Genomic DNA, 25,825 nt, shown 5'->3' on the forward strand with positions numbered 1-25,825 from the left:
CAGTAGAACTACGTATCGGTGCCCTGCACACTGAGAACATCACTCTCTATGTCCTCCCACACATGTCTCATCAAATCCTGCTGGGACTCCCCTGGTTACGGACACACGAACCGTCGGTCAGCTGGCGTACTGGTGAAATTACTCGATGGGGCTCCTCTTGCCACGAGAACTGCCTGAAGTCCATACAGCCCATCCGACGACCTCCGGTTCCGGAGTCCCTACCAGGACTGCCTTCGGGCCTATTGGTCCTTCGCGGACGTTTTTGATAAAAAGGAGTCAGAGGTACTGCCGCCACATCGTCCTTACGACTGTGCCATCGACCTACTCCCGGGAACCACACCACCTCGAGGACGGATATATCCTTTGTCCCCTGCTGAAACAAGAGCCATGTCTGCCTACATCACTAAGAACCTGGCAAGGGGATTTATCCAGAGATCCTCCTCTCCTGCTGGAGCAGGCTTCTTCTTCATTAAGAAGAAAGAGGGCGACCTGCGCCCATGCATTGACTACCGGGGATTGAACCAAATCACCGTAAAGAATAAATACCCCCTGCCGCTCATCCTCGAATTGTTTGATCGGCTTAGAGGAGCTCGTTTGTTTACCAAGTTGGATCTTCGTGGTGCCTACAACCTGGTCCGCATCCGCTCTGGGGACGAATGGAAGACCACATTTAACACTTGCGATGGGCACTACTAGTATTGTGTGATGCCCTTCAGCCTATGTAACGCACCGGCAGTCTTTCAAGAACTAGTGAACGACGTGTTCCGGGACCTTCTCTACGTCTGTGTGGTGGTATATTTGGATGACATCCTGGTCTTCTCTCCGGACCTCCAAACCCACAGAGAGAACGTGCAGCTGGTACTACAAAGGCTTAGAGAGAATCGCCTGTACGCCAAGTACGAGAAGTGTGTCCTCGAGCAGTCTTCTCTTCCCTTCCTGGGTTACGTAATCTCCGATACCGGCCTGCAGATGGATCCGGAGGTCTCTTCCATTCTCAACTGGCCCCCTCCTTCCGGACTGAAGGCAATTCAACGTTTTCTTGGCTTTGCGAACTGTTACCGTCAGTTCATCCCTCACTTCTCTGCCCTGACTGCGCCTCTCTCTGCCTTGACCAAAAAGGGGGCTAATCCGAAGGACTGGTCACCTGCGACCGACGCCGCATTTGGCTCCCTGAAGCGGGCATTTGCTTCCTCTCCTGTGCTCCACCGTCCTGAGTTAAACCGACAGTTCACCTTGGAGGTGGATGCCTCCTCCTCTGCGGCTGTGGCAGTGCTCATGCAGAAATCCGCCACCGGGAAGATGGTCACTTGCGGTTTCTTCTCCAAGAGCTTCTCAGCGCCTGAATGCAACTACACCATCGGTGACCGAGAGCTATTAGCAGTCAAACTGGGTCTGGAGGAATGGCGCTACCTTCTGGAGGGAGCAGTGTACCCCGTGATCATTTACACGGACCACAAGAACCTGGAATACCTGCGGTCTGCTCAGCGACTGAACCCACGACAGGCCAGGTGGTCCTTGTTCTTTGCCAGGTTCGATTTTCAGTTCCATTTTCGGCCCGCGGATAAGAATGTGCGAGCAGATGCCTTGTCCAGGTCATTTGTGCCCTTGGAACAGGAGGAGGAGACATCCCAGCCCATCATCTGCCCAAGTAAATTCATTCCGGTGGCTCCTGTCACTCTGGCCCAGATACCGCCCGGGAAGACCTATGTCTCTGAAACTGACAGACAAAAAGTGTTGCACTGGGGCCATGCCTCGAAAATAGCCGGCCATGCTGGTCAGAAGAGAACAGGGAGTACAATTGTACGTCACTATTGGTGGCCATCCCTTCGCACGGACGTCGCGTCCTTTGTCTCAGCCTGCTCCTCTTGTGCCCGGAACAAGACGCCCAAACACCTGCCATATGGTCGCCTTCTGCCGCTGCCAATCCCCTCCGTTCCGTGGCAACACATTGCAATGGACTTTATTACAGACTTGCCCTTGTCCTCCGGACACACAGTCATATGGGTCGTGGTGGACCGTTTCTCCAAAATGGCTCACTTCGTCCCTATGGCTGGACTCCCCTCTGCCCAGAAACTCGCTGACGCCTACATACAGCACATCTTCCGGTTGCATGGCTTTCCCTCACACATTGTGTCTGACAGAGGAACAGTTTACCTCCCGCTTTTGGAGGGCTCTCTGCAAACATCTGGGAGTGGCTCTGGACTTTTCTTCAGCCTACCATCCTCAGTTGAATGGCCAAGTGGAACGAGTCAATCAGATCTTGACCTCCTTCTTACGTCACTACGTTAACGCCCATCACGACGACTGGTCCACGCTCCTTCCTTGGGCTGAATTCTCCCATAACCATCACGTCAGTGAGTCCTCCTCCAGCTCTCCCTTCCATGTAGTTTACGGACTTCAGCCTTCCATCCCATTACCTGTATCTTCTTCCTCGGATGTCCCTGCTGCTGATACCGTAGTCCGTGACTTTTCAACAATTTGGGACTCTGTCAAGACGTCCCTTGGACGTGCTTCCCTGCGGATGAAGAGACACGCAGACAAGAGGCGTCTGGATCCCCCGTGTTTCTCTCCAGGAGATCTGGTCTGGCTTGCTTCCAAATATGTCCGATTGAAGCTACCAGCATACAAGCTGGGTCCTCGCTACATCGGGCCATTTAAAGTCATCGGCAAAATAAATGAGGTCTCCTACAAGATGCAGCTCCCGGCCATGATGAGGATACCCAACTCCTTCCACGTCTCCCTGCTCAAGTCAGTTGTCCTTGGTCCCTTCTCCGCTGCTGCTAGTTCTGCTCCTCCTCCTATTGCTGACGATGACATCTATGCGGTAAGGGATATCGTGGCTATGAAGACCGTGCGGGGCCGACAGTTCTTCCTGGTGGACTGGGCTGGGTATGGTCCTGAGGATAGGTCCTGGGAACCCCGGGAGAATGTGGGTACTCCTCTGATACGTGCCTTCCTGTCCTGGTTGCGGGGAGGGGGGCGTGGGGGAGGGGGTACTGTCACGCTCCCCGGTGCCCGTGCCACGCTCTCCGGTTCTCCTGCCACGCTCCCCGGCTCCCCTGCCACGCTCCCCGGCTCCTTTGCCACGCTCCCCGGCTCCTCTGCCACGCTCCCCCGCTCCTGGACCTCGCTTCCCCGCTCCCATGCCACGCTCCCCGGTCCCCCGCTCCTCAGCCTCCATGCTCCCTCACCTGCGTCCTCCAGGCAACCCCGTCCCTGGTCCCGGCGCCCGTCTGCTGTCCTGAGCCGGCCCGACACTCCTGCCTCCTGCACACCACATCCTACTCTGGCTTCTGGCACCCGGGCCTCGCGCATGCGCATTAGGGCGCGCGCGGTCATTGACCTTTTCTTAAAGGGCCAGCGTCCTCCAACAGGATATTGAAGATGCAGGTACAGGGTATATAGAGGGTTCCTTTCCAAGTGGGCGGGGCCTGTTCTTCGTGTTTGCTAAGCTAGGAGTCAGGTCTCCCTGTGCTTTGTCCCGTACTTACCTATCTCTCTTGTAGAGTCGCTCCTGTCTCGCCAACCGGTCCTGACAATTCCAGAACCCCGAACGGTGACTGTCCGCCATCTCGTCAGTCCCTACCATCTCCGATCCCTGGATCCGTGTGGTGACCGACCTCCTCGCTCCGCTGGTTCCGGACTCTGCCTGACATCATCTCGGCCTCCGAACCTGAGCTCTGTCACCCAGACTACCTTCAGAGACTCCGTGGTCCCAGGGACGTCTTCGCTCCACTCCTCTGAGCGGACTTCTTGCTACCCGTAGTGCTCCGGCTACCGGGCACCTTGCCCTTGGTGAGGTGTTCAGCCCAGTGGATCCACCTCCTGGGCCTACCCGTCCTCCTGGTCCTAACATATTCTTAATGGTCGGCGCCCTTCTAAATGTCACCCCTGGGCGAGCAGGTAACATGTGTCTAAGGATGGGGTCACTTAGTAATATCCCCCAGTGTCTGGAGAAAATATTTCTAATGGTTACATTGTCACTGTTGTAAGTGGTGATGAAGTTAGCAGAAAAATCACCCCTGAATGATCTCAGGGAAAACCCTGATATAGTCATACAGGCAGCTGACAAGGGGGGGATTGTAATCCAAAATAGAACTGATTACCTTAAAGAGGCATCCAGAATATTATCTGATCCCTTGTACTACGAGACAGTAGATAAAAATTGCTATGAATCAGCTATTTTAGCCTATGAGATCTTAATACAAATAGCAGTGGATTTAAATATTTTAAACCCATCTGAAAAGAGATTTCTACAAGTAAAGGTCCCCAGCAGGCCCGGACTGACAGGCGGGAGGGGCGGGACTTCTCCCGGTGGGCTGGCCGGTGGAGGGGTTGGGGGGCCGCCCCCCGCCTCTCCCGCACTGCCTGCTGTTTAAAATTATTTTATGGCTGCCGCCACCCGCCGGCCGCCACTATAGCGGCGGGGTCCGGTGAGCGGCCCCCGCCGCCAATTTTCAATGCTGCTAGCCGCCGCCGGTATTATGGTAGAGTCTAGATCCCAGTGGCCAGAAGGACCTCTGCTGACGTCACACCCATGTGACCGGCCTCTTGTGTGGGAGGAGCCTGTAGTTCCCGGCAGTCAGTGCACAGTTTGCCGTACAAGCAGCAGGATGTTTCTCCTCTTCCCTGTTTCTGCTGTTTTTCTACCCCGAAGTTTGTGATATAACAGGAGGTAATATCTGATGGAGCTTATCATGTATGAGCCTCAGGGGGAAATAAAAAGGGATTGTAGGTCACCGTCTCTGGGTGCAATATTGTGCAGCAGTAAGTGCGATGCTCTGACCGTGGGGAGAGAGGGTGCGATGCTCTGCCTGTGGGAAGGGGGAGAGAGAGGGTGCGATGCTCTGCCTGTGGGAAGGGGGGGGAGAGAGGGTGCGATGCTCTGCCTGTGGGAAGGGGGAGAGAGAGGGTGCGATGCTCTGCCTGGGGGAAGGGGGGGAGAGAGAGAGGGTGCGATGCTCTGCCTGGGGGAAGGGGGGGAGAGAGAGGGTGCGATGCTCTGCCTGGGGGTAGGGGGGGAGAGAGAGGGTGCGATGCTCTGCCTGGGGGAAGGGGGGGAGAGAGAGAGGGTGCAATGCTCTGCCTGGGGGAAGGGGGGGAGAGAGAGAGAGGGTGCAATGCTCTGCCTGGGGGAAGGGGGGAGAGAGAGAGAGAGGGTGCGATGTATTAAAACACTTATTAGGACCTGGTCCTTTAGCCCACTAGGATTTAGCTTTCTTATGTAGAACAGGCTAAATCCCAGTGGGCAGAAGTACTCAATCCATTAGATCGCTAAGTCTTGTATTAAAACACTCATTGGAACCTGGTCCTTTAGCCCACTAGGATTTAGATTTCTCATAGAGAACAGGCTAAATCCCAGTGGCCAGAAGGACCTGGTCCTTTTTCCCACTAAGAAATGTATTAAAACACTTATTGGAACCTGGTCCTTTAGCCCACTAGGATTTAGATTTCTCATAGAGAACAGGCTAAATCCCAGTGGCCAGAAGGACCTGGTCCTTTTTCCCACTAAGAAATGTATTAAAACACTTATTGGAACCTGGTCCTTTAGCCCACTAGGATTTAGATTTCTCATAGAGAACAGGCTAAATCCCAGTTGGCAGAAGTACGCAATCTATTAGATCGCTAAGTCTTGTATTAAAACACTCATTGGAACCTGGTCCTTTAGCCCACTAGGATTTAGATTTCTCATAGAGAACAGGCTAAATCCCAGTGGGCAGAAGGACCTGGTCCTTTTTCCCACTAAGAATTGTAGGGCTTGCATGACATGTCACATGAGCCCTGCAGCCAATCAGCAGCTGCTAATGGACTGCTGAACTCTTATCCAGAGAAAGAGCAGCAGCACATCTGCTTATCAGTTTCCATGGTGGGTGTGAAGCAGCCCATTTGCAACCACTTGTTAGCTGCAGGGCTGATGCAACATATTGTCATTCAAACCCCAGGTTACTCCATACCAAATTTGCTGAAACAGGGCCATCAGCAGAGGCGGGTATAGGTGAATATTATTTTACATGGGGTAATATATTAAGTGAGAATGGGATGTCTTGAGTAGTGGACAATCCTTGTATATTGCACATTTTTATGTCAATTTTTTTCTTTATGACATGCTGCACATATTTAATTGTTTTATTTTGAGAAGGATGATGTTAGTATATTCTATACGTTTAATAAAAAATATTTAAAACCATGACTCTTTTCTGTTATGGTAATTACACATATCTTTATGGCAAGTTCCAGCTACAGTACTGGTGCTGCATGCGTACAAGTATGTATTGCAGTGCTAAATTTACCACAATGCTAATGCAAATGGTTATTTTTTTGGAAAGCGATTTTTGCATGTGGGCTGCTTTGGTTTGAGTTCCAGGGCTGAATTTCAGTCCCAGTCCGGCCCTGGACCCCAGTATGGCATTTTTCTACCACCTTCCCAAAATCCATAAAACTCTGGAAACCCCCCCGGGGATCCCCATAATAACTCATATAGATTCCCTGACGGCTAATTTAGCAAATTATATTGACCAAATCATGCAACCACATGTCTACAGTTTAAATAGCCACCTTAGGGATTCAGCTCATCTCATTGACCTTATAAAGGACTAGAAGGTGGCCCGATTCTACGCATCGGGTATTCTAGAATTTACGTATTGTGTAGTTCATGTATGATTTTTGTTATATATATATATATATATAGAGAGAGAGAGAGAGAGATGTTGTTGTCTGTAGTTACCAAGTGTTTGTGTAGGCGCTGTACATGTTCTGGGTGTTGTCTGGGTGTGACGGGGGGTGAGAGCGGTGTTGTATGTGTGTTGCGTGTGTTGCGTTGTTTGTGGAGCGCTGTGTGTCTGTAGCGTTGTGTGTGTGTTGCGCGGTTTGTGTGTGTGTGGTGTGTTTTGGGGGGAGGTATGTTTTGTGCAATGTGTGTGTTGTGCGGTATGTGCGTATATTTGTGTGTGCTGCGGTGTTTGTGTGTTGGGTGTTGTGTGTGTGCAGCGTTGTCTGTGTGTGTGGGTGTCTGTGTAGGGCAGTTGTTTGTGGTTCCCAGTGTGTGTGTGTGTGTGTGGTGTGTTGTGCAGTGCGCGCGCGTGTGTGTGTGTGTGTGTGTGTGTGTGTGTGTGTGTGTGCATCAGCCTCTCTTCTCTCAGCCTACCTCTCCCAGCCTCCCTCCTCCCAGCCTCCCTCAGCATCAGCCTCCCTCTCCCAGCCTCCCCAGCATCAGCCTCCGCCAGCATCAGCCTCTCTCCTTCCAGCCTCCTCCAGCATCAGCCTCCCTCTCCCAGCCTTCCCCAGGATCAGCCTCTCTCCTCCCAGCCTCCATCCTCCCAGCCTTCCCCAGCATCAGCTTTCCCCTCCCAGCCTCCCTCAGCATCAGCCTTCCCCAGCATCAGCCTCTCTCCTCCCAGCCTCAGCCTCTCTCCTTCCAGCCTCCCCCAGCATCAGCCTCTCTCCTTCCAGCTTCCCTCAGCATCAGCCTCCCCTTCCCAGCCTTCCCCAGGATCAGCCTCTCTCCTCCCAGCCTCCTTCCTCCCAGCCTCCTTCCTCCCAGCCTCCCTCAGCATCAGCCTTCTGCTCCCAGTCTCCCCCAGCATCAGCCTCCCCATGCATCAGCCTCCACCAGCATCAGCCTCTCTCCTTCCAGCCTCCCCCAGCATCAGCCTCCCCTTCCCAGCCTTCCCCAGGATCAGCCTCTCTCCTCCCAGCCTCCTTCCTCCCAGCCTCCCTCTCCCAGCCTCCCTCAGCATCAGCCTTCCGCTCCCAGTCTCCCCCAGCATCAGCCTCCCCAAGCATCAGCCTCCACCAGCATCAGCCTCTGTCCTTCCAGCCTCCCCCAGCATCAGCCTCTCTCCTTCCAGCCTCCCTCAGCATCAGCCTCCCGTTCCCAGCCTTCCCCAGGATCAGCCTCTCTCCTCCCAGCCTCCTTCCTCCCAGCCTCCCTCAGCATCAGCCTTCCCCTCCCAGTCTCCCCCAGCATCAGCCTCCCCAAGCATCAGCCTCCACCAGCATCAGCCTCCCTCGTCCCAGCCTCCCCCTCCCAGCCTCCCCCAGCATCAGCCTCTCTCCTCCCAGCCTTCCGCATGATCAGCCTCTCTGCTCCCAGCCTCCTCCAGCACGCCGTGCTCCTCTGCCGACACTCACACACCCGATCGCATCCACTCACACACACACCCGATCGCATCCACTCACACACACACCCGATCGCATCCACTCACACACACACCCGATCGCATCCACTCACACACACACCCGATCGCATACACTCACACACACAGACACTGACGATATCGCACATACGCGCTTATACTCACAACATCCGGGGATATCACATGCTTCTGGCCATGTGATCCTCCGGCAGGTCCTGGAAGATCACAACAGCACAGTACCGCCGCCGAGAAGCAAGCGATATCCCAGGATGTTGTGAGTATGTGGATGCGATGTGATGTGTGTGTGTGAGTGAGTGTGATCTGATTTGTGTGTATGTGTGTGCTGTTATGTGTGTGCTGTTATGTGTCTGTATGTTCCGCAGCTGCAGGACCTTGATGTGTGGATGCGATGTGATGTGTGTGTGAGAGTGAGTGTGAGCCGGTGTACACTGGTAACTATGATACACATCGGGTAACTAAGGGACCTTAGTTACCCGATGTGTATAATGGTTACCAGCTTTCACGGCCTCCGTGAAGATCCCAGCATCGCAAGGTTATGTCTGGCGCTTCTGGGATCCTGACGGAGCCGGTGTAGAAGCAAGAGATATCCCAGCATGTTGTGATGTGTGGATGTGATGTGTGAGAGTGAGTGTGATCTGATGTGTGTGTGTGTGTACTCACCTGGGAATCGGGGCTCCGTGTCAGTTGGGGGAGAGCGAGCGTGCATTGCGTGAGGGGGGCGGGGCCTGCAGAGAGCCGGGGCGAGAGGCCAATCCGTGGGGGGGGGCGGGGCCATGGCGAGCCCAGCGGCCAATCAGCTTTGTGTCACCGTAAGGACACAATTTCGGAGCATGACAGACAGACAGATAGACAGACAGACAGACAGACAGACAGACAGAATAAGGCAATTATATATATAGATGTACCATGGAAGGATTCCTACACATTTCTTACTATTGATGTAGCATCCCTGTATTCTAATATTCACCATCACCTAGGACTTTTTTCTTTCTCATATTTTCTTGAGAAAGACAGCAGAATCCCACAACCACAAAAAGATTTTTTAGTGGAGGGAATGAGCTTCATTCTCAATAATAATTTTTTCACTTTTGATGGCAATCTGTATCACCAGTGCCTTGGCACAGCCATGGGCTCAAAAGCAGCTTGTTCATACGCAAATTTATTTATGGGGTCTTTGAATTATTACACATCGAAAATGGGATTTTTGATAGCAGCATCATAGTCTACAAAAGATTTATAGATGATCTGTTCATCAACTGGGATAGTAAACATAATAATTTAGAATCCTTTCTCAGCACCCTGAATAATAATGATTGGGGCTTGCAATTTGCCACCACTGTGCATGAAAAGGAGATACACTTCCTGGACCTCACCATATTTCATCAAGACCACAAAATTCTTACAAAAACTTTCTTTAAGAAAGTAGATGTAAACAGTTATATTCACAATCACTGTGAACACTATGCTAAGTGGTTGCACAACATCCCCATAAATCAGTACAAACGGATTAGAAGGAATTGTACTTTAGATGCTGATTTTAAAGAACAGTTTGGGATTTTGAGGGATCGCTTCCTTGAGAACTTCCCCAGGTCTTTGATGAAAAAAGCTTACCTAGAGACAGCCAAATTGAAACAAACAGACATGCTGAAACCCAAAAAGACCGCATCTATCTCGTTTACAAGAGGGATTATTAATGCTGCTGGAAAGGGAGATTTTTCTGCTAACTTCATCACCACTTACAGCAGTGACAATGTAACCATTAGAAATATTTTCTCCAGACACTGGGGGATATTACTAAGTGACCCCATCCTTAGAATCATGTTACCAGCTCGCCCAGGGGTTACTTTTAGAAGGGCGCTGACCATTAAGAATATTATAGCTCCCAGCAGGTTAAAAACTCCTCTGTTGATATAAAAAAACAGCTACCATAATTGGCTCCTATAGATGCGGTCTCCAAAATTGTCTCTGTTGTGAAAGTATTTGCCACAAAAGGACCACTTTCTGCTCCCAGGGGGGCTCAGAAAATGTCCTCATCAGAAGTCGCTTAACATGCCAGTCGGACTTTGTTATATATTTAGTGGACTGTGTGTGCAGGAAACAATATGTAGGAAGAACGAGTCAGGCCCTCCACAATAGGCTAAATCAACATAGGCACAATGTGAAGATAGGCTATATGCTCCATGGACTCTCTAAGCATTGCACTCTGAAACACAATAAGGGGATGGTTTTTAATATCACACCAATAGAGCAGATAGCCCCAAATACCCCCAATAGAATGGAAACCCAGAACAGAAACTAGACCTTTTGGATCAATAAACTAAATACATTAAAACCCTTTGGTCTAAATGAGGACACTGACTTGTTTTACTAATTCGTTTTTATCCCCCATCAGTTATGAAGCCCCCTTTTATCTGGTTTTATATGGTGGCTTGGTCGTTGTTTTTATATCTAGTGCTAACAAATGTTTTACTCATTTATTGTACTTTTTTACTCATTTATTCTGTTTTATTGAATTAATATTGTATTTATATTTATAATTTAAAAACCATGTAGTAATTTTTAAATTGACACTGTCCTATATATATCTACAATAAATATAGTCTTATCGTTTTACCATTTATTATTTATTTCTATTGTGTTTCCTTATTTGTCCCCTTTGTTCCTCCATCTCTCGTTAATACTCTTATTCCTCATGCAAATGACTGCTATATGTGTCTGGTACACCTTTTTTGCTGTCCTTCTGCACTGTTTGCACTCATTGCCGCTAGATTGACAAAACCTCCTCTTCTACATGTCTAGCGCAAGCGCTTTGTATCTGGTTCCCACGGTAGTGAACTCTGGTCACCCCTCGGTCTCTTGAACTTGTATCACCTCTACCGCGTAGGTGCTCTAGTTTTTTTCTCTGCAGTCGCTTCCTATCGGAGCATGTCTCCTTCATGGAAATAGAATGCATATTAAGCATTAGAAATTAAAAATTTCCGGACGTCTTTTTTATAAATGTCCCCCCTCTTTTTAGTGGTTTCCTTACTGAGCCCGCTTTTTTTTGTCATTTTTGGACATCATAAAATTTTTAATCAAAATAATTTTCAATCGCAGTGTCCTTGCAGTTCTATCCCTCATTCTGTATCCCCATATATAGTTATATATATACAGTATATACTTTTTTTACATTGTTTTGAACTTTTACTCATGATTAGAGATGAGCGAACCGGTCGTGGTTCGGCACGAGTCGGTTCTTTGAACGGAGGCCGCGTTCGAGTTCGGTTCGGCGAACCGTTCGACGAACCACTGGAACCCCATAGGAAACAATGGGAGGCAATCACAAACACATAAAAACACCTAGAAAACACCCTCAAAGGTGTCCAAAAGGTGACAAACAACTCACAAAACAACACAAACACATGGGAAAGTGACAAGAACAAATTCTCATGCGAAAATAAAACAGCTTGACGAGGAAAAAGAGGACGAGACAAAGATAAAGGCATGGCATGCCCTTCTAAAATCATGCAAAACACCACAAGGGTTTCTCCAAACGGAGTCTCCCTTTTTAACAAAAATTGGCCACACAGACACCTCTTCAGTGGCAGCACTTGTGCCCCAGTTGTACACTTCACAGGTAGATTTGCATCAAGCACATTCAAAAATACGCCATCCTTAACTGTCCCCAGGATGGCACTGGGGTAGGTAGAAAAGTCTTTGCTGCTGTTCATCTTGGATCATTTTTAGAAACACTGCAAGCAAGGGTTACTCCAAACGGAGTCTCCCTTTTTTCCAAAAATTGGGCCACACAGACACCCCTTCAGTGGCAGCACTTGTGCCCCAGTTGTATACTTCACAGGCAGATTTGCATCAAGCAAATTCAAAAATACGCCATCCTTAACTGTCCCCAGGATGGCACCGGAGAAGGTAGCAAAGTCTTTGCTGATCCCTGATCTATTCATCTTGGAACCTTTTTGAGAAACACTGCAAGCAAGGGTTACTCCAAGCAGAGTCTCCCTTTTTTCCAAAAATTGGGCCACACAGACACCCCTTCAGTGGCAGCACTTGTGCCCCAGTTGTACACTTCACAGGTAGATTTGCATCAAGCGCATTCCAAATCCACAAGCCTTTACTCTCCACAGGATGACACAGAGGTAGTATAGTCCTTGTGGATCCATGACTTGTTCATCTTGATGAACGTTAGTCTGTCCACATTGTCAGTAGACAGACGCGTGCGCTTATCTGTCAGCACACACCCAGCAGCACTGAAAACACGTTCTGAGACAATGCTGGCAGCTAAACACGACAAGATCTCCAAGGCGTAAGTGGAGAGCTCAGGCCATTTTTCAAGATTTGAAGCCCAAAATGAGCAAGGCTCCAGTTGCAAAGTCATGGCATCGATGTTCATTTGGAGATACTCCTGTATCATCCTCTGTAGCCATTGACTATGTGTCAGACTTCTTGTCCCTGTTGGCCTTGCAAAGGATGGTCTAAAAAAATTATGAAACGATTGAATAAAATTGCTGTTACCAGCACCAGATACGGTGCTGCTGGTACGGTTAGACTGTTGATGATGAGACAGTCCCATGTTTGTCAAGTTACAACTGGGAGATTCACTCCGTGCACCACAGGGGTTTGGTGGAAAAGCTGAGCTAAGATCAAGTAACAGATTCTGCTGATACTCCTGCATACGTGCGTCCCTTTCTATGGCTAGAATAATTTCACAAAATTTGGACTTGTACCAGGGATATAATAGTGTGGTAAGCCAGTAGTCATCACCACTTCTAATTTTGACAACACGGGGGTCATGTTGTAGATAGTGCAGCAAGAAGGCGCTCATGTGTCTTGCGCATCCATGGGGATCAAGTCTGTGCTGTGTTTGTTGCATAGAGGTGCTAACCGGGCTTTCTTCCTCTGACATCTCCCCCCAACCTCTTTCAACTGAAATTTGACCAAGGTCACCCTCATCTGCTGAGTCTTCCATGTCCATGGACAGTTCGTCCTCCATTTCTTCATGTTCTCCTGCACCTTCCTCAACATTTTGCCTGCTACCATGCGCCCTTGTTGATCCCTCTCCCCCACCGTCCCATGCCTGCCGCCTTGGTGATGATGAACGTCTGGACCTTGTAGATGTTGTTATCCCTTGCACATATGACTCCTCCTGTACTTACTCCACTTCCTGTTGTCCCACCCCCTGACTCCGAATAGTGTTTAGCGTGTGCTCCACCATGTAAATGACTGGAATTGTCATGCTGATAATGGCATTGTCAGCGCTAAACATATTTGTCGCCATGTCGAAACTTTGCAGAAGGGTGCATAGGTCATTGATCTGAGACCACTCCATCAGGGTGATCTGTCCCACCTCTACATCTCGTTGGCCCGGGCTATACGTCATGACGTATTGCACCAGTGCTCGCCGGTGCTGCCACAGTCACTGTAACATGTGGAGTGTCGAATTTCAGCGTGTCGGCACATCGCATTTCAGGCGATGAACCGGCAGGCCGAAAGACTTTTGGAGCGATGCAAGTCGGTCAGCTGCGGCGGTTGAACGGCGGAAGTGAGCAGATAGTTTTCGTGCCCTGTGCAGAATGCAATCTAGGCCAGGATAGTGTGTTAAAAATTTCTGGACAACAAGGTTCAACACGTGAGCCATACAAGGCACGTGTGTCACCTTGCCCTGGTGAAGGGCCGCACCCAGGTTTGCAGCATTGTCGCACACGGCCTTACCTGGCTGCAGGTTGAGTGGAGACAACCATTTACCAAACTTGGTCTCCAGAGCTGCCCACAACTCAGCCGCTGTGTGATTCTTATTTCCAAGACATTTCAAGCTAAAGACCGCCTGATGCCGTTGCGCTCTGCTGCCAGCATAGTAATGAGGTGTGCGTGATTTCTTGTGCGCAGTTACAACGCTGGTGGCCTGACCAGGCAGGCTTGGGGCGGAGGTGGAGGACCCAGACGAGGTTGAGGAGGCAGAAGCATTGGAGAAACTAAGACAGAAAGAGGATTGACGCACAAGTCGTGGGGATGGCAAGACTTGTTCAGCATATCCTTCTCCATCTATCACCATAGTTACCAAGTGCCCAGTCAGCAACATTTAACGTCTCTGTCCATGCTTACCGGTCCAAGTATCGGTGGTGAAATGCACCCGTTCACACACAGAGTTTCTCAAATAAGTGGTGATGTTGTGTGTGACATGCTGGTGTAGCGCAGGCACACCTTTCGTAAAGAAGTAGTGGCGACTGGGCATCTGGTACTGGTTTACAGCGACGGACATAAGGTCTCGAAAATCTGCTGTGTCCACTAGGCGGAAAGGCAGCATTTCAGTAGCCAAGAGCTTACATAGGGATTAAGTCAACCTATTAGCTTTGTCGTGGGTCGGAGGAAATTACCTTTCATTTGCCCACATCTGAGGGACAGAGATCTGGCTGCTGTGTGGAGACGGCGGTGAGTAGTTTGTCCCTGGAAAAATGCAGGTTTGTGAGGAAAGTGCAGGCAGAGACATGATGTTGCCTTCATCCAAAGTTGGTGCTATCGATGTCTGAGAAAACTGTACACCCACACTTCCTTCCCTTTCCAAACAGACTGACGACTAGAGTTGAGCGCGGTTCGTGGTTCGTGGTTCTCCAGTTCGCGGCTCGAGTGATTTTGGGGCATGTTCTAGATCGAACTAGAACTCGAGCTTTTTGCAAAAGCTCGGTAGTTCTAGAAACGTTCGAGAACGGTTCTAGCAGCCAAAAAACAGCTAAATCATAGCTTGGTTTCTGCTGTAATAGTGTAAGTCACTCTGTGAATCAAACTATTATCACATTTCAGTGTATAGTGTGCGTGAACAGCGCCTTCAGATCACTGCTGTTTCTATAATGGCGATCGCCATTTTTTTTTTTTTTTTTTCTTGTCTTCCTTCCCTAAGCGCGCGCGTCTTGTGGGGCGGGCCAGCATGTCAGCCAATCCCAGACACACACACAGCTAAGTGGACTTTGAGCCAGAGAAGCAACGGCATGTGTGATAGGATCTGCATGTCACATGTCCCTGCATTATAAAACCGGACATTTTCTTCACGGACGCCATTATCTGCCTTCTGCGTCTTTGGTGTCAGACATCACTGTCGCAGCTCCGTCTTCCTGAGTCCTATAGCCGATACAGCTGTATGCGCTGCATACACAGCGTTAGACAGCTTAGGGAGAGCACTTTATAGCAGTCCTTTTAAGGGCTCCAACCGGCAGGGTCAGAGAGCCATAGGTGACAGGTCCTGCAAACAGCAACAGCGTCTGTGTAGCCCAGGTCAGGGATTTCCTACCTGCATTTCACCATTAGGAGGGAATAGAAAGGCAGTCTTCCATTCCTCTACCCAGAGCACCACAATCCTGCCACTGTACCCTCTTGTCCTCTGCACACTCCAACTGATAACTAAGCCATTATACTAGCAAACACTCAGTGTACCTAGTGGCATCCTATACGTGGCTATTGGACTTTGCTATAGTCCCACTAGTGCAAAGACATTTGCAGAGCGCGTCTGCCTGCATTGCACACTACAACTCATTCTAACCAAGCCATTATACTAGCAAACACTCAGTGTACCTAGTGGCATCCTATACGTGGCTATTGGACTTTGCTATAGTCCCACTAGTGCAAAGACATTTGCAGAGCGCGTCTGCCTGCGTTGCACACTACAACTCATTCTAACCAAGCCATTATACTAGCAAACACTCAGTGTACCTAGTGGCATCCTATACGTGGCTATTGGACTTTGCTATAGTCCCACTAGTGCAAAGACATTTGCAGAGCGCGTCTGCCTGCGTTGCACACTACAACTCATTCTAACCAAGCCATTATACTAGCAAACACTCAGTGTACCTAGTGGCATCCTATACGTGGCTATTGGACTTTGCTATAGTCCCACTAGTGCAAAGACATTTGCAGAGCGCGTCTGCCTGCGTTGCACACTACAACTCATTCTAACCAAGCCATTATACTAGCAAACACTCAGTGTACCTAGTGGCATCCTATACGTGGCTATTGGACTTTGCTATAGTCCCACTAGTGCAAAGACATTTGCAGAGCGCGTCTGCCTGCGTTGCACACTACAACTCATTCTAACCAAGCCATTATACTAGCAAACACTCAGTGTACCTAGTGGCATCCTATACGTGGCTATTGGACTTTGCTATAGTCCCACTAGTGCAAAGACATTTGCAGAGCGCGTCTGCCTGCGTTGCACACTACAACTCATTCTAACCAAGCCATTATACTAGCAAACACTCAGTGTACCTAGTGGCATCCTATACGTGGCTATTGGACTTTGCTATAGTCCCACTAGTGCAAAGACATTTGCAGAGCGCGTCTGCCTGCGTTGCACACTACAACTCATTCTAACCAAGCCATTATACTAGCAAACACTCAGTGTACCTAGTGGCATCCTATACGTGGCTATTGGACTTTGCTATAGTCCCACTAGTGCAAAGACATTTGCAGAGCGCGTCTGCCTGCGTTGCACACTACAACTCATTCTAACCAAGCCATTATACTAGCAAACACTCAGTGTACCTAGTGGCATCCTATACGTGGCTATTGGACTTTGCTATAGTCCCACTAGTGCAAAGACATTTGCAGAGCGCGTCTGCCTGCGTTGCACACTACAACTCATTCTAACCAAGCCATTATACTAGCAAACACTCAGTGTACCTAGTGGCATCCTATACGTGGCTATTGGACTTTGCTATAGTCCCACTAGTGCAAAGACATTTGCAGAGCGCGTCTGCCTGCGTTGCACACTACAACTCATTCTAACCAAGCCATTATACTAGCAAACACTCAGTGTACCTAGTGGCATCCTATACGTGGCTATTGGACTTTGCTATAGTCCCACTAGTGCAAAGACATTTGCAGAGCGCGTCTGCCTGCGTTGCACACTACAACTCATTCTAACCAAGCCATTATACTAGCAAACACTCAGTGTACCTAGTGGCATCCTATACGTGGCTATTGGACTTTGCTATAGTCCCACTAGTGCAAAGACATTTGCAGAGCGCGTCTGCCTGCGTTGCACACTACAACTCATTCTAACCAAGCCATTATACTAGCAAACACTCAGTGTACCTAGTGGCATCCTATACGTGGCTATTGGACTTTGCTATAGTCCCACTAGTGCAAAGACATTTGCAGAGCGCGTCTGCCTGCGTTGCACACTACAACTCATTCTAACCAAGCCATTATACTAGCAAACACTCAGTGTACCTAGTGGCATCCTATACGTGGCTATTGGACTTTGCTATAGTCCCACTAGTGCAAAGACATTTGCAGAGCGCGTCTGCCTGCGTTGCACACTACAACTCATTCTAACCAAGCCATTATACTAGCAAACACTCAGTGTACCTAGTGGCATCCTATACGTGGCTATTGGACTTTGCTATAGTCCCACTAGTGCAAAGACATTTGCAGAGCGCGTCTGCCTGCGTTGCACACTACAACTCATTCTAACCAAGCCATTATACTAGCAAACACTCAGTGTACCTAGTGGCATCCTATACGTGGCTATTGGACTTTGCTATAGTCCCACTAGTGCAAAGACATTTGCAGAGCGCGTCTGCCTGCGTTGCACACTACAACTCATTCTAACCAAGCCATTATACTAGCAAACACTCAGTGTACCTAGTGGCATCCTATACGTGGCTATTGGACTTTGCTATAGTCCCACTAGTGCAAAGACATTTGCAGAGCGCGTCTGCCTGCGTTGCACACTACAACTCATTCTAACCAAGCCATTATACTAGCAAACACTCAGTGTACCTAGTGGCATCCTATACGTGGCTATTGGACTTTGCTATAGTCCCACTAGTGCAAAGACATTTGCAGAGCGCGTCTGCCTGCGTTGCACACTACAACTCATTCTAACCAAGCCATTATACTAGCAAACACTCAGTGTACCTAGTGGCATCCTATACGTGGCTATTGGACTTTGCTATAGTCCCACTAGTGCAAAGACATTTGCAGAGCGCGTCTGCCTGCGTTGCACACTACAACTCATTCTAACCAAGCCATTATACTAGCAAACACTCAGTGTACCTAGTGGCATCCTATACGTGGCTATTGGACTTTGCTATAGTCCCACTAGTGCAAAGACATTTGCAGAGCGCGTCTGCCTGCGTTGCACACTACAACTCATTCTAACCAAGCCATTATACTAGCAAACACTCAGTGTACCTAGTGGCATCCTATACGTGGCTATTGGACTTTGCTATAGTCCCACTAGTGCAAAGACATTTGCAGAGCGCGTCTGCCTGCGTTGCACACTACAACTCATTCTAACCAAGCCATTATACTAGCAAACACTCAGTGTACCTAGTGGCATCCTATACGTGGCTATTGGACTTTGCTATAGTCCCACTAGTGCAAAGACATTTGCAGAGCGCGTCTGCCTGCGTTGCACACTACAACTCATTCTAACCAAGCCATTATACTAGCAAACACTCAGTGTACCTAGTGGCATCCTATACGTGGCTATTGGACTTTGCTATAGTCCCACTAGTGCAAAGACATTTGCAGAGCGCGTCTGCCTGCGTTGCACACTACAACTCATTCTAACCAAGCCATTATACTAGCAAACACTCAGTGTACCTAGTGGCATCCTATACGTGGCTATTGGACTTTGCTATAGTCCCACTAGTGCAAAGACATTTGCAGAGCGCGTCTGCCTGCGTTGCACACTACAACTCATTCTAACCAAGCCATTATACTAGCAAACACTCAGTGTACCTAGTGGCATCCTATACGTGGCTATTGGACTTTGCTATAGTCCCACTAGTGCAAAGACATTTGCAGAGCGCGTCTGCCTGCGTTGCACACTACAACTCATTCTAACCAAGCCATTATACTAGCAAACACTCAGTGTACCTAGTGGCATCCTATACGTGGCTATTGGACTTTGCTATAGTCCCACTAGTGCAAAGACATTTGCAGAGCGCGTCTGCCTGCGTTGCACACTACAACTCATTCTAACCAAGCCATTATACTAGCAAACACTCAGTGTACCTAGTGGCATCCTATACGTGGCTATTGGACTTTGCTATAGTCCCACTAGTGCAAAGACATTTGCAGAGCGCGTCTGCCTGCGTTGCACACTACAACTCATTCTAACCAAGCCATTATACTAGCAAACACTCAGTGTACCTAGTGGCATCCTATACGTGGCTATTGGACTTTGCTATAGTCCCACTAGTGCAAAGACATTTGCAGAGCGCGTCTGCCTGCGTTGCACACTACAACTCATTCTAACCAAGCCATTATACTAGCAAACACTCAGTGTACCTAGTGGCATCCTATACGTGGCTATTGGACTTTGCTATAGTCCCACTAGTGCAAAGACATTTGCAGAGCGCGTCTGCCTGCGTTGCACACTACAACTCATTCTAACCAAGCCATTATACTAGCAAACACTCAGTGTACCTAGTGGCATCCTATACGTGGCTATTGGACTTTGCTATAGTCCCACTAGTGCAAAGACATTTGCAGAGCGCGTCTGCCTGCGTTGCACACTACAACTCATTCTAACCAAGCCATTATACTAGCAAACACTCAGTGTACCTAGTGGCATCCTATACGTGGCTATTGGACTTTGCTATAGTCCCACTAGTGCAAAGACATTTGCAGAGCGCGTCTGCCTGCGTTGCACACTACAACTCATTCTAACCAAGCCATTATACTAGCAAACACTCAGTGTACCTAGTGGCATCCTATACGTGGCTATTGGACTTTGCTATAGTCCCACTAGTGCAAAGACATTTGCAGAGCGCGTCTGCCTGCGTTGCACACTACAACTCATTCTAACCAAGCCATTATACTAGCAAACACTCAGTGTACCTAGTGGCATCCTATACGTGGCTATTGGACTTTGCTATAGTCCCACTAGTGCAAAGACATTTGCAGAGCGCGTCTGCCTGCGTTGCACACTACAACTCATTCTAACCAAGCCATTATACTAGCAAACACTCAGTGTACCTAGTGGCATCCTATACGTGGCTATTGGACTTTGCTATAGTCCCACTAGTGCAAAGACATTTGCAGAGCGCGTCTGCCTGCGTTGCACACTACAACTCATTCTAACCAAGCCATTATACTAGCAAACACTCAGTGTACCTAGTGGCATCCTATACGTGGCTATTGGACTTTGCTATAGTCCCACTAGTGCAAAGACATTTGCAGAGCGCGTCTGCCTGCGTTGCACACTACAACTCATTCTAACCAAGCCATTATACTAGCAAACACTCAGTGTACCTAGTGGCATCCTATACGTGGCTATTGGACTTTGCTATAGTCCCACTAGTGCAAAGACATTTGCAGAGCGCGTCTGCCTGCGTTGCACACTACAACTCATTCTAACCAAGCCATTATACTAGCAAACACTCAGTGTACCTAGTGGCATCCTATACGTGGCTATTGGACTTTGCTATAGTCCCACTAGTGCAAAGACATTTGCAGAGCGCGTCTGCCTGCGTTGCACACTACAACTCATTCTAACCAAGCCATTATACTAGCAAACACTCAGTGTACCTAGTGGCATCCTATACGTGGCTATTGGACTTTGCTATAGTCCCACTAGTGCAAAGACATTTGCAGAGCGCGTCTGCCTGCGTTGCACACTACAACTCATTCTAACCAAGCCATTATACTAGCAAACACTCAGTGTACCTAGTGGCATCCTATACGTGGCTATTGGACTTTGCTATAGTCCCACTAGTGCAAAGACATTTGCAGAGCGCGTCTGCCTGCGTTGCACACTACAACTCATTCTAACCAAGCCATTATACTAGCAAACACTCAGTGTACCTAGTGGCATCCTATACGTGGCTATTGGACTTTGCTATAGTCCCACTAGTGCAAAGACATTTGCAGAGCGCGTCTGCCTGCGTTGCACACTACAACTCATTCTAACCAAGCCATTATACTAGCAAACACTCAGTGTACCTAGTGGCATCCTATACGTGGCTATTGGACTTTGCTATAGTCCCACTAGTGCAAAGACATTTGCAGAGCGCGTCTGCCTGCGTTGCACACTACAACTCATTCTAACCAAGCCATTATACTAGCAAACACTCAGTGTACCTAGTGGCATCCTATACGTGGCTATTGGACTTTGCTATAGTCCCACTAGTGCAAAGACATTTGCAGAGCGCGTCTGCCTGCGTTGCACACTACAACTCATTCTAACCAAGCCATTATACTAGCAAACACTCAGTGTACCTAGTGGCATCCTATACGTGGCTATTGGACTTTGCTATAGTCCCACTAGTGCAAAGACATTTGCAGAGCGCGTCTGCCTGCGTTGCACACTACAACTCATTCTAACCAAGCCATTATACTAGCAAACACTCAGTGTACCTAGTGGCATCCTATACGTGGCTATTGGACTTTGCTATAGTCCCACTAGTGCAAAGACATTTGCAGAGCGCGTCTGCCTGCGTTGCACACTACAACTCATTCTAACCAAGCCATTATACTAGCAAACACTCAGTGTACCTAGTGGCATCCTATACGTGGCTATTGGACTTTGCTATAGTCCCACTAGTGCAAAGACATTTGCAGAGCGCGTCTGCCTGCGTTGCACACTACAACTCATTCTAACCAAGCCATTATACTAGCAAACACTCAGTGTACCTAGTGGCATCCTATACGTGGCTATTGGACTTTGCTATAGTCCCACTAGTGCAAAGACATTTGCAGAGCGCGTCTGCCTGCGTTGCACACTACAACTCATTCTAACCAAGCCATTATACTAGCAAACACTCAGTGTACCTAGTGGCATCCTATACGTGGCTATTGGACTTTGCTATAGTCCCACTAGTGCAAAGACATTTGCAGAGCGCGTCTGCCTGCGTTGCACACTACAACTCATTCTAACCAAGCCATTATACTAGCAAACACTCAGTGTACCTAGTGGCATCCTATACGTGGCTATTGGACTTTGCTATAGTCCCACTAGTGCAAAGACATTTGCAGAGCGCGTCTGCCTGCGTTGCACACTACAACTCATTCTAACCAAGCCATTATACTAGCAAACACTCAGTGTACCTAGTGGCATCCTATACGTGGCTATTGGACTTTGCTATAGTCCCACTAGTGCAAAGACATTTGCAGAGCGCGTCTGCCTGCGTTGCACACTACAACTCATTCTAACCAAGCCATTATACTAGCAAACACTCAGTGTACCTAGTGGCATCCTATACGTGGCTATTGGACTTTGCTATAGTCCCACTAGTGCAAAGACATTTGCAGAGCGCGTCTGCCTGCGTTGCACACTACAACTCATTCTAACCAAGCCATTATACTAGCAAACACTCAGTGTACCTAGTGGCATCCTATACGTGGCTATTGGACTTTGCTATAGTCCCACTAGTGCAAAGACATTTGCAGAGCGCGTCTGCCTGCGTTGCACACTACAACTCATTCTAACCAAGCCATTATACTAGCAAACACTCAGTGTACCTAGTGGCATCCTATACGTGGCTATTGGACTTTGCTATAGTCCCACTAGTGCAAAGACATTTGCAGAGCGCGTCTGCCTGCGTTGCACACTACAACTCATTCTAACCAAGCCATTATACTAGCAAACACTCAGTGTACCTAGTGGCATCCTATACGTGGCTATTGGACTTTGCTATAGTCCCACTAGTGCAAAGACATTTGCAGAGCGCGTCTGCCTGCGTTGCACACTACAACTCATTCTAACCAAGCCATTATACTAGCAAACACTCAGTGTACCTAGTGGCATCCTATACGTGGCTATTGGACTTTGCTATAGTCCCACTAGTGCAAAGACATTTGCAGAGCGCGTCTGCCTGCGTTGCACACTACAACTCATTCTAACCAAGCCATTATACTAGCAAACACTCAGTGTACCTAGTGGCATCCTATACGTGGCTATTGGACTTTGCTATAGTCCCACTAGTGCAAAGACATTTGCAGAGCGCGTCTGCCTGCGTTGCACACTACAACTCATTCTAACCAAGCCATTATACTAGCAAACACTCAGTGTACCTAGTGGCATCCTATACGTGGCTATTGGACTTTGCTATAGTCCCACTAGTGCAAAGACATTTGCAGAGCGCGTCTGCCTGCGTTGCACACTACAACTCATTCTAACCAAGCCATTATACTAGCAAACACTCAGTGTACCTAGTGGCATCCTATACGTGGCTATTGGACTTTGCTATAGTCCCACTAGTGCAAAGACATTTGCAGAGCGCGTCTGCCTGCGTTGCACACTACAACTCATTCTAACCAAGCCATTATACTAGCAAACACTCAGTGTACCTAGTGGCATCCTATACGTGGCTATTGGACTTTGCTATAGTCCCACTAGTGCAAAGACATTTGCAGAGCGCGTCTGCCTGCGTTGCACACTACAACTCATTCTAACCAAGCCATTATACTAGCAAACACTCAGTGTACCTAGTGGCATCCTATACGTGGCTATTGGACTTTGCTATAGTCCCACTAGTGCAAAGACATTTGCAGAGCGCGTCTGCCTGCGTTGCACACTACAACTCATTCTAACCAAGCCATTATACTAGCAAACACTCAGTGTACCTAGTGGCATCCTATACGTGGCTATTGGACTTTGCTATAGTCCCACTAGTGCAAAGACATTTGCAGAGCGCGTCTGCCTGCGTTGCACACTACAACTCATTCTAACCAAGCCATTATACTAGCAAACACTCAGTGTACCTAGTGGCATCCTATACGTGGCTATTGGACTTTGCTATAGTCCCACTAGTGCAAAGACATTTGCAGAGCGCGTCTGCCTGCGTTGCACACTACAACTCATTCTAACCAAGCCATTATACTAGCAAACACTCAGTGTACCTAGTGGCATCCTATACGTGGCTATTGGACTTTGCTATAGTCCCACTAGTGCAAAGACATTTGCAGAGCGCGTCTGCCTGCGTTGCACACTACAACTCATTCTAACCAAGCCATTATACTAGCAAACACTCAGTGTACCTAGTGGCATCCTATACGTGGCTATTGGACTTTGCTATAGTCCCACTAGTGCAAAGACATTTGCAGCACGTCTGCCTGCGTTGCACACTACAACTCATTCTAACCAAGCCATTATACTAGCAAACACTCAGTGTACCTAGTGGCATCCTATACGTGGCTATTGGACTTTGCTATAGTCCCACTAGTGCAAAGACATTTGCAGAGCGCGTCTGCCTGCGTTGCACACTACAACTCATTCTAACCAAGCCATTATACTAGCAAACACTCAGTGTACCTAGTGGCATCCTATACGTGGCTATTGGACTTTGCTATAGTCCCACTAGTGCAAAGACATTTGCAGAGCGCGTCTGCCTGCGTTGCACACTACAACTCATTCTAACCAAGCCATTATACTAGCAAACACTCAGTGTACCTAGTGGCATCCTATACGTGGCTATTGGACTTTGCTATAGTCCCACTAGTGCAAAGACATTTGCAGAGCGCGTCTGCCTGCGTTGCACACTACAACTCATTCTAACCAAGCCATTATACTAGCAAACACTCAGTGTACCTAGTGGCATCCTATACGTGGCTATTGGACTTTGCTATAGTCCCACTAGTGCAAAGACATTTGCAGAGCGCGTCTGCCTGCGTTGCACACTACAACTCATTCTAACCAAGCCATTATACTAGCAAACACTCAGTGTACCTAGTGGCATCCTATACGTGGCTATTGGACTTTGCTATAGTCCCACTAGTGCAAAGACATTTGCAGAGCGCGTCTGCCTGCGTTGCACACTACAACTCATTCTAACCAAGCCATTATACTAGCAAACACTCAGTGTACCTAGTGGCATCCTATACGTGGCTATTGGACTTTGCTATAGTCCCACTAGTGCAAAGACATTTGCAGAGCGCGTCTGCCTGCGTTGCACACTACAACTCATTCTAACCAAGCCATTATACTAGCAAACACTCAGTGTACCTAGTGGCATCCTATACGTGGCTATTGGACTTTGCTATAGTCCCACTAGTGCAAAGACATTTGCAGAGCGCGTCTGCCTGCGTTGCACACTACAACTCATTCTAACCAAGCCATTATACTAGCAAACACTCAGTGTACCTAGTGGCATCCTATACGTGGCTATTGGACTTTGCTATAGTCCCACTAGTGCAAAGACATTTGCAGAGCGCGTCTGCCTGCGTTGCACACTACAACTCATTCTAACCAAGCCATTATACTAGCAAACACTCAGTGTACCTAGTGGCATCCTATACGTGGCTATTGGACTTTGCTATAGTCCCACTAGTGCAAAGACATTTGCAGAGCGCGTCTGCCTGCGTTGCACACTACAACTCATTCTAACCAAGCCATTATACTAGCAAACACTCAGTGTACCTAGTGGCATCCTATACGTGGCTATTGGACTTTGCTATAGTCCCACTAGTGCAAAGACATTTGCAGCACGTCTGCCTGCGTTGCACACTACAACTCATTCTAACCAAGCCATTATACTAGCAAACACTCAGTGTACCTAGTGGCATCCTATACGTGGCTATTGGACTTTGCTATAGTCCCACTAGTGCAAAGACATTTGCAGAGCGCGTCTGCCTGCGTTGCACACTACAACTCATTCTAACCAAGCCATTATACTAGCAAACACTCAGTGTACCTAGTGGCATCCTATACGTGGCTATTGGACTTTGCTATAGTC

The sequence above is a fragment of the Anomaloglossus baeobatrachus genome, chromosome 11 (genome assembly GCF_048569485.1).
Source record: "Anomaloglossus baeobatrachus isolate aAnoBae1 chromosome 11, aAnoBae1.hap1, whole genome shotgun sequence".
Taxonomy (NCBI): Eukaryota; Metazoa; Chordata; class Amphibia; order Anura; family Aromobatidae; genus Anomaloglossus; species Anomaloglossus baeobatrachus.